This window comes from Trachemys scripta, chromosome 13 (genome assembly GCF_013100865.1).
Source record: "Trachemys scripta elegans isolate TJP31775 chromosome 13, CAS_Tse_1.0, whole genome shotgun sequence".
NCBI lineage: Eukaryota > Metazoa > Chordata > Testudines > Emydidae > Trachemys > Trachemys scripta.
Window position 1 is genome coordinate 17880758 of NC_048310.1, and position 16207 is coordinate 17896964.

At 40.1% G+C, this 16207-nt stretch overlaps 1 long non-coding RNA gene across 1 annotated transcript in view; it reads right to left on the reverse strand.

Annotated features, from left to right (window-relative positions):
• Window positions 1-2900: 2900 nt before the first annotated feature.
• LOC117886695 overlaps window positions 2901-16207 on the reverse strand; it is a 138341-nt gene continuing 125034 nt past the window's right edge. Inside the window, exon 3 of the long non-coding RNA XR_004648027.1 lies at window positions 2901-2940. This is a non-coding gene — a long non-coding RNA (uncharacterized LOC117886695). The remainder of the gene's footprint in view (window positions 2941-16207) is intronic.

The following is a 16207-nucleotide window of genomic DNA, read 5'->3' on the forward strand; positions in this document are numbered from 1 at the left end:
CAGTACTGGGCAAATTAGTTGAAACAATAGTAAAGAATAAAATTGTCAGACACAGAGAAGAACATAAATTGTTGGGCACAAGTCAACATGGTTTCTGTAAAGGGAAATCATGTCTTACTAATCTATTAGAGTTCTTCGAAGGGGTCGACAAATATGTGGACAAGCGGGATCCAGTGGACATAGTGTACTTGGATTTCCAGAAAGCCTTTGACAAGGTCCCTCACCAAAGGCTCCTATGTAAATTAAGTTGTCATGGGTTAAGAGGGAAGATCCTTTCATGGATTGAGACCTGGTTAAAAGACAGGGAACAAAGGGTAGGAATAAATCGTAAATTTTCAGAATGGAGAGGGGTAACTAGTGGTGTTCCCCAAGGGTCAGTCCTAGGACCAATCCTATTCAACTTATTCATAAATGATCTGGACAAAAGGGAAAACAGTGAGGTGGCAAAATTTGCCAAGATAGTTAACACTAAAGCAGACTGTGAAGAGCTTCAAAAAGATCTCACAAAACTAAGCAACTGGGCAACAAAATGGCAAATGAAATTTAATGTGGATAAATGTAAAGCAATGCACACTGAAAAAAATAATCCCAACTATACATACAATATGATGGGGGCTAATTTAGATACAACTAATCAGGAAAGAGATCTTGGAGTCATCCTGGATAGTTCTCTGAAAATGTCCATGCAGCGGCAGTCAAAAAAGCAAACAGGATGTTAGGAACCATTCAAAAAGGGATAGAGAATAAGATGGAGAATATCTTATTGCCCTTATATAAATCCATGGTATGCTCACATCTTGAATACTGCATACAGATGTGGTCTCCTCATCTCAAAAAAGGTATACTGGCACTAGAAAAGGTTCAGAAAAGGGCAACTAAAATGATTAGGGGTTTGGAACGGGTCCCATATAAGGAGAGATTAAAGAGGCTAGGACTTTTCAGCTTGGAAAAGAGGAGATTGGGGGTGGGGAGATATGATAGAGATATATAAAATCGTGAGTGGTGTGGAGAAAGTGAATAAGGAAAAGTTATTTACTTGTTCCCATAATATAAGAACTAGGGGCCACCAAATGAAATTAATAGGCAGCAGGTTTAAAACAAATAAAAGGAAGTAGTTCTTCACACAGCGCACAGTCAACCTGTGGAACTCCTTGCCTGAGGAGGTTGTGAAGGCTGGGACTTTAACAGGGTTTAAAAGAGAACTAGAATTCATGGAGGTTAAGTCCATTAATGGCTATTAGCCAGGATGGGTAAGGAATGGTGTCCCTAGCCTCTGTTTGTCAGAAGGTGGAGATGGATAGCAGGAGAGAGATCATTTGATCATTACCTGTTAAGTTCACTCCTCTGGGGCACCTGGCATTGGCCACTGTTGGTAGACAGGATACTGGGCTGGATGGACCTTTGGTCAGACCTAGTATAGCCATTCTTATGGAAAGCATGACTATTGTCCCTCCTGTGCTTGTTTAAGATACTTATTTCTTTTTGCCATGCCTTATAAAATTGTACTATTTGTTCACAGAATAGAAGGGATGTGACTGAGTTGTAGGAGGATTGCATGCCTTGCATATATTATTTTGATGTCTTATCTTTTGGTACTGTAAGTTTTATTATAACAGTGTATGAGCTCTTCTATTGTCACTGTGCTTTATTGCCCTGTTTCAATTGAAAAATAAAAATGTCTAAAACTACTATTTGTAAATGTACGTTGACCATCCCTAAATGAGCTACAGTTTCTCCAGGTGCTTCTAGAACCTCTCTTGACTATTAAAGGTGCTACATTAGGTATTTTCTTTCATCTACTGGTGCCTCTGCTGTTTCCAAAGAGGTGAAAGTAATTCTGCTAAGGTTTTCGCTACATATGTTGTCAATATTTTCTGAATCATAGAGTGAATTTACTTCAAGCTTTGGAGTTCATCTGTCTAGAGAGAGCTCCAGTTTTTTCTCTATTCCTTTTTCTTGCCTGTGGGAAATGGATGTCTATGTTATCTGTCCCAAAGCAGGCACATTTTTGAGGGCTATTATCTGGACTTGTTTATTGGAAACAGTTATAGTTTGATGGCTGAATTCCTGAATGTTAAGATTCATCTGAATAATTGATAAATTGTATATCCAACATTTTCTTCATAAGGCAAACTGCTCTGTATATCACACAGTTCACATTTTCTCAGGCAGAATGTTATTACTGAACTTAAGTACTATAGCAGCTTCTCAGAGGATAATACTAGAAGGACTGATTCTTAATGGAGCAATGCATTTTAGAAGCAAGAGCTGAATGATCTGTAACTTACAAAGGGTTCAGTATTCCCCTTTCCTCAAATTACTAGATCTGACAAATTCCATGCAAGATGTACTACATATTAGGACTCTTTTGCATAACAGGTCCAAATTTCCATTACATGTATTTCTTAAACAAACAAAAAACACCTTACAGCTACTTCGATTTCCAGATTTCTAAGCCTAAATGCTAAGTTATATTAAGTTCTCTAGCTTCCCAATCGTGAACACAAAACGTTGATGATTTATGGTAATTATAAGGTTACAGTCACAATGCTACAACTGGCTTTGTGTGCTACTGAACCCTATTCAATTACAATTGAATTGCACAAATTAAGCAAATAATGAAAATCTATATATTTTCATTAACACAGTTGTTCCTATGACTGATCTCTGAACAAAGTACATTTTAACTTTCGGTGAACTGCAAGATAGATCTGATTGCCTGCATTTTCCCACTGTGCTGGTAGCCTGCAGAGTATGAAGGGAATGTATACTGGTGGTAACAAAAGCAAATTTCTAGTTGTATTTAGTGTACTGATTGTAATGTACATGTAAGACTTTCATGGTGTTATGCAAGATTAATTTACCATTAAAACAGAGGTTGAAGGGGCCATGCATCAAAACTTAAGACACAGGGTTATTGCTTTTGACTGGCTCAGCCACCTACAGGAAAAAAAACAAAACAGTGTTGTGTTTTAAAACCTGCTGTCCCTCAGCTGCGTTTTCAAAGCTTTAACATATCACAGGAGGCAGAGTGATAGGTAATTACTAACTGTAGCTCACTCTATCCCCCAGCCCTTTATAAAACATTCCAGACAATAAGCAGTAAAACACACTTAGAAACTTACAGATTACGGTATTGATCTTCCTCTCACACAGAGTCACAAACATCTCTCTTCCACCTAAATAATATTGTGGCCACAAATGCATTTAAATCCTTCTGTTTCCTACAAATGTTGCGGGGTGGCTTCAATGAAAGACCAGCAGCAAAGTGCCAAATGGGGTATATATATTTCTATGGTATTTCATTACAGTGTTGATCATAGGTTAAACCTTCAATATTAATGTGGGAGGGGTGGGGGAAAACCAAACAAAGAATTGCAACGAATCAACTGAAAGAAAGGCATTGCAAGGAATTTTCAGCTGGTATATCACTGCATTAGTAATCACAGGATAAGGGGATCTTAATGTGGTGCAGTAACTGTACTAAAAATAGATGCAGCTCTTTAATATCTATAAAATTAAACACCTTTACTTTCTTATGATCAGCAAGTTTACTGTGCTAGCCCTGACTGTTGAAGACAGAAGAACACAGCAACAATGGTAGTGCCCTCTATGTGCTGGATACCTGAATCGTAACTTCCTCATACTTTACAGGACTCCAGTCTTCCCCTCTCTAGCCACCTCCCTCACAAAAGATACTGTATGGAGCGGTGTTCTAGATTGCTTCTAGAGAGGATTCCCTGCAACCAGAAGAGCTCCCAGAAGTACTAGGAGAGTACCTGGTATAGTTGGATGGGGAACAGCCTTCTTTTGCCCCAATCCATGTCTTAAGGCACATGAACAGTTAATAAATTAACAAAAATCAGATTAATATAGTAAATAGTAAGGCCCATTATTTTCAAAAGTGGTCAATACCCACAAATCAGGTGAGATTTTCAAGAGGCCTCAGCACCCAGCAATTCCTGCTTAATGGAAGCTCTTGAGTGCGGTGTTTTAATGAAAATCTGGGTCTAAAACTCTCTCCACCCCCACCCCCCACAACTGGCTCCATTAGGATAGCAATTTATCACAGACATTAATTCCAGAGACATGTCCCCTTTGCTAAAAATTTCATGCCACCAGTCCCTTCTGGAAGATTAATTGGTCTCTTCTCTTGTAGTATCTCACCGAGAGGAAGGGGCAGTTTCTCAACTGAAATTTATCTGCTTTGAGATGTCAGACAGCTCAAAAAGGCCAGAATTTGACTGAAAATGCGCAGCAGAGAATTCCCCTGCTGTATAGCAAATCCCTGTTGAAGTAATGCTGTCACAGCCAAATCCCACCCCAGTCACTCCCCATAATCCTCTCTGGCAAAAGGCACATGTTGAGGGGAGGGATAGAGTATATTGGCGATATGATGCATTAGACATCCTACACTAGTGACATAACTTAGAGAAGCCCCTTAGCTGCTTATCTATTATTGGAACTGAGACTGGCACTCACACTGACCCTCACAAACAGGAAACAGTAACTGGCTCCTTGACATTCCCTACTGTCTCTTGTTGCTGAGCAAAGCTTGGCTGCATGAGACAATCTGACTTGTGTTGTTCACGATACTCAATACTAGAGCTGCTTAAGAAAAAATGAAATTTGAGATTTTTTTGTGAAATTTCTTCTTCACTCCCACCTCCCCAGCTACAGTGCTAGTAATTTTTTAACTGTATATACAAATATGTGGAAAAAAAATGTTTGCAATTTTTTGCCATGTTTCAACCAGCTCTAGTGAACACAGGCAACATAGGACTTAACAAGTCAAAACCAGCACAGTTAATTCTGCCTGGTATCAACTGAAATGCAGTGAAGACTGGGGATCAGAGGTATAATATACTCCCTATAGAAATATTGCTTAGTACCACCATATTTTGCGCTAATTTTCTCTGATGTAGCCTGTGTAGAACATATGAGAGTAATCCCCAATAGAGGATATTAGAAAAAGCATGGACTTGTGTTAGGATGTGGGACTAGGACTCAGGAAATGCAGGTTTAATTCCTGGTTCTGCCACAGATTTCTTGTTTGGCCTTTGGTAAATGATAGTCTCTCTGGACCTCAGCTCTCCATCTAGTATGGGGGGGACCTTGATCTTAGGTTGATTCACTATTATAGGGTTACCATATTCAAACATTTAAAAAAGGGGACACACCACGAGGCCCCAGTCCTTCCCCAATTCCGCCCCTTCCCCACCCCTTCCCCGCCCCCATTCCTACCCCTTCCCCAATGTCCCTGCCCCAACTCTGCCCCCTCCTCTGAGCAACCCGCATTCCCCCACCTCTCTGCCGCTCTGATCTTGGTTGGGGGTTGCTAAGTGCTTCCCTGCTCCCCACTCGCCCTGCAGCCTCTATGCCCTTGCCTGCTCTGCTCCTCCTCGCCCTGCAGCCTCTGCACCCCCCTGCCTGCCCTGCTCACCTGGCAGCCTCTGCCTGGTGGGGGCTTCAGACGCTCAGCGGCAACTAGGGCAGCGCGGGTCCCTGCAGCCCCGGCACACACCGCACTCCCCACCCCGCGCCGCAGCCTCCTTCCTGCCGCGCGGGGTGAAGGGGCCGCAGGAAGGGTCCCCCAGTGGCCGGGGAGTCCCCACCCACAAGGGAAGCCCAAGCCGCTGGCTGGGCCCGGCCTCCCCGTGGTCCTGCGGGCTTGGCTGGGGCGCATGGTCCGCCCGGCATCCAGGGGCAACAGCAGCCCCTTCACCGCCTTCTGCGGCTGCGCCACCCACTTCCCCCGCCCAAGCTCGCTACAATGTAACCGGGTGGCTGGGCTGCGCTGCGGACCCTGCGGATCGTGCTGGGGCCAGGCGGACCCTGGCTTATGCTGTCTCTCTATTTCCCCAGACATGTTTGGCTTTTTGGCAATTCCCCCCGGACGGGGATTTGAGTACCAAAAAAAGCCGGACATGTCCGGGGAAATCCAGACATATGGTAACCCTAACTATTCTAATGAAATAATAAAAGTACGCTAGAAAAACACACTTTGCTATTAAATTTGATGTGAACAAGAGCTGGTCTAATATGTCACAACATGGGGGATGCAACTCTAAGGAAAGTGTTCCAGTTTCTGAGCTGCTGAGACCAAGAAATTGACTGCAGCTGTGGCATTATATGTACAATGTAAAAATCATTAGAATTTAGTCAATTAGGAACCACATTCAGTTTCAAGTGGTTCTGTTTTCCAAGTGCATAAAAACACTCTGTAAAGAGGTATCAGTTTAAAAAAAAATACCTCAAAATTGAAAAATGCTAAGTTGATATAATCTTCCTGTAATTCAGTTTTCTGCAATACTTTTATAGAAAAGCAATGAAAATAAATTATTAAGAAGGTCACATTACATATTTTCTTCAAGGGGAAGAAAATATGTAATGGTCTTTACAATTTCATAATGGTATTTTATACTTTGTTACTTCCAAGAAGTTGAAAGATAACTTTAATTGCAAAATAAAACAATTATCACATGCAAATGTTTTCAGAGCTAAATTAGATTTTTCTTAGTGCTTCAAAAACATATTACTACTGAGTAGTTACCTTATTTGGTCAGATGTAATTGAAGTCAAAGTCTGACAATGGCAGAGTATAAACTTAAAACTATAAACCAGGGCTTGGCAACGTTCGGCACGCTGCTCGCCAGGGTAAGCACCCTGGCGGGCCGGGCCAATTTTATTTACCTGCTGGTTCGGCCGATCGCGGCCCCCACTGGCCGTGGTTCTCCGTCCCGGGCCAATGGGGGCGGCGAGCGATGTGCAGATAAATAAAACTGGCCCGGCCCGCCAGGGTGCTTACCCCGGCGAGCCACGTGCCAAACGTTGCCGACCCCTGATATAAACCCAAGTGATTTGTCATCCAATAGCAAAATAAGACATTCCGGAAGACTTTTGTCAGCACATAAATAAAAATGATTGAAAAAGCAAATGTAATCACATTAACAAGTATTTTTGAAAGTGTTTACATTGCCACACTAGATACAATAGTTTCAGTTTATTTAAGAGAAAACTGCTTCATTCAATAATGAGTTTCAGCATTTCAGTGGAAAGTTTTAGAATGTTGTTACCAGAATATCTATATTCACGATAAGTAAGAAACTTTTATAACTCGAGCAAAAAGAGTTTGGGGGGGAGGGATAGCTCAATGGTTTGAGCATTGGCCTGCTAAACTCAGGGTTGTGAGTTCAATCCTTAAGGGGGTCACTTGGGGAGCTGGGGCAAAAATCAGTACTTGGTCCTGCTAGTGAAGGCAGGGGGCTGGACTTGATGACCTTTCAAGGTCCCTTCCAGTGCTAGGAGATGGGATATCTCCATAAAAAAAAAAAAAAAAAGTTCAAACACTAGAAAATAACACAGGACCTGCCCTCCATCAAACATGAGTGCAACATGGAAACCTGCATTATCATCGAATAATAGACATGTAGGTCTGGAAGGAGCCTTGATAAATCACCTAGTCCACACCCCCACATTGAGGCAGGACTGAGTGTGTCTAGACCATCTCAGACAGGTTTGGGTCTAATCCATTTCTTAAAAACCTGCAATGATGGATACTCCACCACCTCTCTTGGAAGCCTGTTCCAGAGCTTATCTACCCTTAGAGTCAGTGGCGGTGCTGAAAGCCATTGAACAAAACTGTAAACGCTGTATATGTCAGAAACCACTTCAAGCCAGGGAGTGCTGCCACACCCTCAGCACCCCTAGTTTTAGCACCCCTACTTGGAGATAGACATTTTTTCCTAATATCTAACCTAAATCTCTCTTGCTGCGGATTAAGCCATTACTTCTTGTCCTACCTTCAGTGGACAATTGATTGCAAACTTCTTTATAACAGCCCTTAATACATTTGAAGATTGGTATCAAGTTCCCCCCTCAGTTTTTTTTTCCTCAAGATTATACATAATCAATTTTTTTTTAAAACCTTTCTGCATAGATCAGGTTTTCTAAAAAAAATTAGTATTGCTATCCTCTGGACTCTCTTCAATATGGCCACATCTCTCACAGACTAGACGCAATCCTCCAGCAAAGCTGTCACCAGTGCCAAGTAAAGCAGGACATGACACTATTATTAATACACGCCGGAATTATATTAGCCTTTTTTGTAACCGCATCCTATTGTTGGCTCAGAATCAACTTTTGATCCACTATAAACGTCCAGATCCTTTTCTGCAACCAGTTATTACCCATTTTGTTGCTTTGCATTTGACTTTTTCCTTCTTAAGTACAGTACTTTGCACTTGTCTTTATTGAATTTCATCTTATTGATTTCAGACCAATTTTCCAATTTGTCAGTGTCATTTTGAATTCTAACCCTGTCCCCCAAAGTGCTTGCAAGCCCTCCCAGTTTATCATCAGAAGCAAATTTTATAAGCATACTCTACACTCCATTATACAAGTCATTAACCAAATATTGACTAGTACCAGCCCCAGGACTAACCCCTTCTCAGATACATGCTCATGGATTGACAATGAACTATTGATAAGTACTCTTTGGAGTATAGTCTTTCAGCTAGTTATACACCCACTTTTTAGTAATTTCATTTAGACCACATTTCCCTAGTTCACTTATGAAAATGTCATATGGGACTGTGTCAAAAATCTTACCAAAAATCAAGGTGTTTCATGACTACTGCTTCCTCCCATCAATTAGGCCAGTATCCATTTTAAAGAAGGAAATTAGTTTGGTTTGGCATAATTTGTTTTTGATAACCCCATGTTGGATGTTACTTATTACCCTATTATCCTATATTTTACAAACTGAATGTTTAATAATTTGGCCCAGTATCTTACCAGATATCAAAGTTAAGCTGCCTGATGGAGAATTCCTTGGATCCTCTTCGTTCCCATTTTCAAAGATTGATATTATGTTTGAATTTCTCTAGTCCTCTGGGTTCTACCTGTTCTCCATGAGTTCTCAAAGGTAATGCTTAATGGTTCCAAATTGTGTCATCTAGTTCCCTAAGTACCCCAGGATGAACTTCATCAGGCTTGACAACTTCAATACATTTAACAGACCTAAATGTTCTTTAATCTTTTCTTCCCCTCTTATGTCTCGTGTTCCTTCCCCCTTTTATAATAGGTGTAATCTCAGTCTTAATGAGACCTTCTCCATTCTTAGCATGACAAAGTTTCAGCTTCTCTATTCACCAATCTACAGAAACCTCACAAGTAGCTGAAGACATGTAATAATCAGATGCAGTTATATCATGGAGGCCTGAAATGCAGAGCTATCAATCTTGAGACGAATCCAGTGCAGGATGAAATTGATGAATCTATAACCAATAATATTTTACTCAGTTTTAGCTCCTGCTGCCACTGCTGCACTGATCAGCTCCTCCCCTCACATCAGCTGCAGGAATGCCCTGCATTTAATGAGGTACTGTTGAAGCACAACTATATCAAATACAAGGGAAGGCCAGTTGAGCCGTCAACTTCTGCTGTTTGAATGAATGGAAGAAAGATGAAAAATGTGAAGGGGAAGGGCGGGGGAAAGGGATTTGGGTTTGCTTTAATATGGTCTTTGACCCATTATAACACTTCTCTTATAAGGCTTTCTTTTTCCTGATCCCACAAACCATTGGGAGTTGTAGAAATGTAGATTCTATGGCTTGCCATTTTTTTCAGATTTCTTATTGTATCTATTTGCTTTTTTGCCCTATCACTAAAGCAACAGTTGAGGTATTTCAGTTTACACAACAAGATTAAAGTACACTACCTACTTTCCAAACTCGCTTTGATCCTGTCAGACACAAGATGATATGACTACTCCCAGAAAGAGAAATTCATGTAATTAATTACTCATTCGTTAACTGACTGATTGCTACTGTCCTCATGTAGCAATGTTCCCAGTAGTATTACCCTGCAGTCTAGGATAGGCACTCAGGTTAGAAGGAAATGCATAAACAAAAAATAGTCATTATCCATCAAGGAATAAGAATGAAAGACTAATAAGATCCCCATGAAATCACCAGATCCCCATAGATTCTTGAATTCTTAGATATTAAGACTCAAAAAATATGCTTTAGCAGTTTTGTCACTTCTTATCTTGTAAGCCCAACACTCAATATATATTATATTCACATATGTTAACTGCCCTAATAGGGTATTAAGGAAGAAAACTACTTATAAAGTCTAATTAGGCATTTTAAAAGTAATTTTATACATACTTTTATGATCAAACAATGTATTATAAAACAAATATTTAAAACTTATCTTAAAACCTAGCTACTCTGATAAGCATAATTTAGAAATCTTTAATGAATTCACCTCAATTAGCCTTTAATTAAATAGCTCATTAAAAACTGATTTGAATACTGCTCATGAAGAAATCCTTGTTCAACTGTTATGACAGAGCAGGAAGGTAATGAAGTTAATATTAAACAATTTTTGGAACACTCTGAAAGTCATATTATTACAAGGATAAAACTCTGAACTTTCTATGACTTCCAAAATCTTACCGTAATGCCCAATAAACAGAGTTAATATATTATCACAATGCAAGACAAACTGAGGTTCTAAATAAATGTGTGTGTAAGAAATTCCCTATGCAGAAAAAAATAGAAATGGGTCAAATTAGTTAGACAATCTTTCTGCTACCTTTAGAACACAGGACTGTTTAGAAATCCTTGAAAAGTATGTATATTTTGCTTCTCTCTAATCTTTACTTTCAAAGGAATAGCCACCATGATCTTTAACTTTTCTTTCTTGGAAAGACACACACAGAAACAGCAACTAAATGGCTTCAAGGCTGACAGCAAAACACTCACTGGCTATTGCATATTTAGCTGCTTCCTGGGAACTTCTTTGACAGAGGGAAAAGTCCACAACAATAATAAATCCAGAGAAAAACTATATTTTTCACAATTTAAAAAGTAAAATCTTTTTTGGTTTTCAGCTTGAATTCTCTCTGAAAGTTTCTCTACTGCTTGCAAAAATGTCAGTTTGGAATGAGAACCCTCATAAAGAAAGTGATTTTCCCACAACATGAGTTTTATTCTTACAGTGACAGAAGAACAAAACGCCTAATTCCATTGCTCTACACTTTGCACAGTCATTTACACCAAAACAAAGTAGTATTTTACACTATTTTGTATTTGGTCTGTTCTAATACAAATGACTACACAATATATAGGTCTATGGGGATTCAGGCCCCAAATGATTTACGGTATTTGATTTAAACTGCATATTTGTGGGAATCCAGAAATAGATCTGGTAGTTTACTAACCTACTGTTTTTGTTTTTTTTAAACCGGGACACATTTCTAGTTTCTGTTTGATAATAGCTGCTTAAGTTTATGTGCACAAATGCCAGACGGTCTTTACATTTTTCTTTGAACCAACTCTCTTGGGACATTATGACAGAAAACAGAAAAAAAAAAACCCAAAGTTTCATAATTATTTGGAAAGAGGTCATCCTGTCAAGGATCCTATTGTGAAAATTGGTTTGTACAAAGGTTATTTGAGGCCATTCCTGTAAGACCCCAGGTTGCTGGCATTAACAAGAACTCACTAGTAAAACACCACAGCTTCAAATAGCAATATCCATTTATGGGGTTCCAAAACATTTTAGATTTAGGCGACAAAGCCATCACAAACCAGGTCCGTAGTACTAAAGCAATTGCACTATTTACACCTGAGTGAAAGTTAGTCATGCATGGATAAAACTGCAAGGATATCTGAATGTCGAATGGAATTGAACAGTTCTGACATTGTTGAGTTGAGCAAAGTTCTAGAGTAGAACAGAAAGATAGAACCACCATTTGTGGCTTCATCTATTATTTTTACAGCACCAAGAGCATATTAGGTGCTTCCCAGTACAAAAAGATGACATGGGCATTGCCCTGAGTAGCATGCAAAATAAAATTTCCTACTAAGGATTTGATCCTACTCCTATTTAAGTCTATAGGAAAACTTTCTTTTAATAGTGCAGAATCAAATCACTAAACAATAGGAAGAGATTGGGCAGAGAAAAGCCAAGAGTTACAGCAATAAGATGACGTGGTCACTCAGCAAAAACATAGCAAGGCAAAGGTTTGCATTTAAGAAAAAAAAATAAGAGAAAGAAAGCAGCAGCTAGATTGTGCCAAGTAGGTTGAACCCTGAGTTGAGAATGCTGCATAGTTGTACCACCCCATAGGGAGCACTGAAAACGGAATGCCTTCTGGAGCACCACACACACGGCTACATCCCTTTAACAGGTGTGGCCAACCGTTGCCAGGCCACCCCCCAACCAAATGCTGCCAATCTCCTATGGCAAGCAAGCACATAGGGTGGGTGAAACCACAGGACTGCCTACTCTCAGCTGTTAGGGAGCATTCCTGTTGTCATCCTCCATGCCCTTGTGAAGTCATATGAGGAAGGCTCCTTCTTCTATTCTCACCTACTGTGCACCTACATAAGTGTTAGGCAGAACCTAGACCAAAATAAGTGTCTCTAGCAGGCTGTAACCCGTAAGGTGGCCTCTACCAGCTGACCACTTTAAATTGTCCTCAACCAGTTTTACCTGAGCTGACAGCAATATCTAAAATGGAAAAAAAAAAAAAAAATAGAACCCAGCACCACACAGAACAAAACCGTTTCTTCCCTGATGGGGTGCTGTCTTCCAACCTCCCTCCATGGGTTGGAGGCCAGCTCAGACCTCAGCCCTTTTCCCCCTGGTCTTAGGGAAGTCAGCAAGCAGGCATGCAGTCCTTCCCTTGCTAATGTCTCTTATTATGAGGGAAGAGGCAAGTCATATGCTGCCCTCTTTCCCAGAACTTATCCTGGTTGATAGAGAGAAGGGAGCTTTGTCCCACACTGCAAGGCTCTCTGAGCTCAGGATCTTAAAGAGATGGTGTCTGGGTTTCCCCAGACACCATCTATCGGCTCAGGACCACTTTCTCTTTCCTAGTACCTGCCTCTGTCATTTCCTAGGCCCCTGTGTGCTCTAGAATTCCTGGAACGGGGTAGTCTGCCATCCTAGACTTCACCTTCTGGCCTTCAAGGACCAGTGTTCCCAGTTACAGTATCCTTGAGAAAAAGGAGAGAACTCAGGATAAATTCCAATGTCTTTAAAGCCAATAGTGATCTGTCAGATTTCCTTCTCTTGTGTACTTCTCTCATAAAGAAGGCAGAACACTGCTCTTAATTAGGACAGATGGCTTTGTAATTGCAAAATCTTTCCTAAAATTCAAAGTATCAAATTCACATTTCTGCATGACACACACTGCTACCATGTGAAGCATGAAAGAAGAGGGCTCTGTCAACAGGTTTGTCACACACTGCATTTGAGTCTTTGTTTATTTAACATAACTGGGTTTCTGGATTAATAAAAAGCCTGCATCTATTTGCACTGAACTGCTGTGAAGCAGGTCCCTCATTCTCCCCAGAAAGCAGAACTCCTTCAGACAGAATGTTAACAAGGGGCTGTGAGGTTACCTATCCAGGGATTTTGCTCATCACTAATAAAAAGTAGTGAGCATTTGAGTAGAAAATGTATAACTGGATTGGGAACCTCACTAAAGATTAAGAGTTCTCCCTTTCTCTCAGATAATATACTGCATATACAGCTTAAGTGACCCGAGTGACAAAAAATATAATTTGATAGACAGAGGGGAACACATGAGAACTGTGTGCAATGGTTGTAACTTTCCTATTATGATTCAAATGATGCATCATCTCCATTATCATCACCTTCCTCCCTTAAAGTAGTATCAGCTTGTGCTAGTCAAATACACTGATCAAAGTAGTTTAATTTTAGTTTTTTTAAAACATTGTTTTTCCCTTGTAAAATCATTTGGAAATTTTCTATGTTGCTTCCAGCTGACTAATTCCTGGTGGATTTATTTACTAGGTTTCAGACTACAGGTGGCCCAATTTGGAAAAATATGAGAACCCACTCTTGCCATCCCTATCCCACATGTCTGTTTTCAAAAGTGAACCCAAACTGTTTCTCCTCTAATGTTCTGAGATGTTTGGAGAAGTTTTTGTTTGTTTGTTTGTTTTCATTTCACCTGCCATTTTGCACTTCAGCGTTCTGGCTGAGAACAGAAGTGAAGTAGCAATATTGTGTAAAAAAAAAAAAAAAAAAAGTTCTTGATGAATTTGTGATGTAAGTGGAAGTTCTGGAATTTAAAAGACTGGTTAGTCATATAAATGATTTCCAGTCCAATTTTGCTTCCTCAAGTGGTTCAAGTAAGCAATCAACCTGTCTTCTGGATTCTAATTCAAACAGAACACAAACACAAAACTTTTTGAGTCACAACAAATGGCCCAGGAGGGGAGCACAATATGGACCGAATTCACTGCCGGTGTAAAATGGTAAAGCTTCATGTATTTCAGTGGAACTGCATCCATTACACAAGCCCTACAACTTCCAGAGTGGCGTAAGTAGCATTTTTATGAAGCCTGGGTGCAGGGGCAGCTGCCATTTTGTGAGACAAAGTCAATGAAGCATGTAACAAAGGAGACACACAATGTCTCATTTGTGGAGATTTTACTTCCCCTGCCCCTTCATCCTTGTTTTGTTTCCATTAATGTAAAATAGAAGTTATGGTGACTTGCAGCATATAGTGCAGTTGCTCTTTGTATCTCACTGCCCTCCTCACCCCAAATCCACAACGTCCCTTTCCCAAAAGTTCTGTACACTAGAAAACACCTTCAAACAGCACTTCAGTTTTAAAGAAAAATACACGGCATCAAAGATGAACCTTGTACCAGATGTCATGATCAACAACTAAACTCATCATGAAATGGAAGTTCTTTGAAAGACATCTAAGAAGATAGAATAGTTACATGATTGATGTCACAATAAAACAAAATAGAACTATAGGAGATAGGAAATTATAACAGTCTTTTATTCTTCTAGTCAGTGATGGTAAGCAAGGAAAAATAAATTTAAATTTTAAATTAAATTTTTAAATAAATTTAAATTAATGGAGATATCCCATCTCCTAGAACTGGAAGGGACCTTGAAAGGTCATCGAGTCCAGCCCCCTGCCTTCACTAGCAGGACCAAGTACTGATTTTGCCCCAGATCCCTCAGTGGCCCCCTCAAGGATTGAACTCACAACCCTGGGTTTAGCAGGCCAATGCTCAAACCACTGAGATAACTAAAATGCATTTATCTTGACTCATCAGTTTTGATGCATACAACACATTAAGCACTTTAAATTTAAAAAAAATGTTATTGAACATTTGTCAAATGGATTTATCAATGCTTAGTTGAAACGTACTTCAAATTACTGTTGCATATTAATATGACTCTTGCTATTTAAATGTTTGTCTGCCTCAAGGAATGAAGTGTTTTACTCCAATAATATATCAGTCCATGGCCTGACAATACGGTTTTCATTGCTACGCACTTTAATAATATCCAAGGACTCACTTGCGTAAAGCTGCACTGATGTCTTTGCTCATACGAGCATAGCAATCCCAGTGATATCAATGTGAAGAAGGACAACTTGCATCACTTTGGTTTGCAGAGCTGGGACCCAAATATTTAGGGCCATTTCTGAATAAGATTATTCCTGACTTTTCAAGTGTATGTAATTTCATAAGGATCATATACTGAGTCAACCACCTGCCCTGATTTGTCAGTCCAAGTGCTGGGTAAATTCATGGAGGAACTAACAGGGACCATAAGAGTTTTTCTCTTTAGAGAGAGACAGACTATGGCTACACTAGATAGCTTACAGCAGTGCAACTGCAGCTCTAAGACAACAGGAGAGCTTTTCCGTTGACTTAATTAATCCACCCCCAATGAGAGGCTGTATCTATGTCAGCAGGAGAAACTCTCCCACTGATATAATACTGTCCACATCAGCACTGAGGTTGGTGTAACTTGTGTTGCTCAGGGGGGTAACTTATTCACGCTCCTGAGAGACATAAGTTATACTGACATAAGTAGTAGTGTAGACATTAATTTGCAGCAAGACAAGGTGGTACTACTTCCCCCCGCCCAATAGCCTGCTGCACACTAGCTATCCATGTAGACCCGTCGGACAAGCAGTTTGCTAATGCATTTTGATCTAGTCTCATGTCAAAGAGGACTAGGTCAAAGCACAGTAATGAACAGTTAATGCATGTCAGCAGGATCCACACAGTCTGCAGCAGGTTAGTTGAAGCAGATCCACACCCTAGCTTGTTGCAAACTAAATGTTTATGCGAATGAGCCTTCATTCCCATTTTGGTTTATCTTCCTATGATCAGATGTATATGTTCAT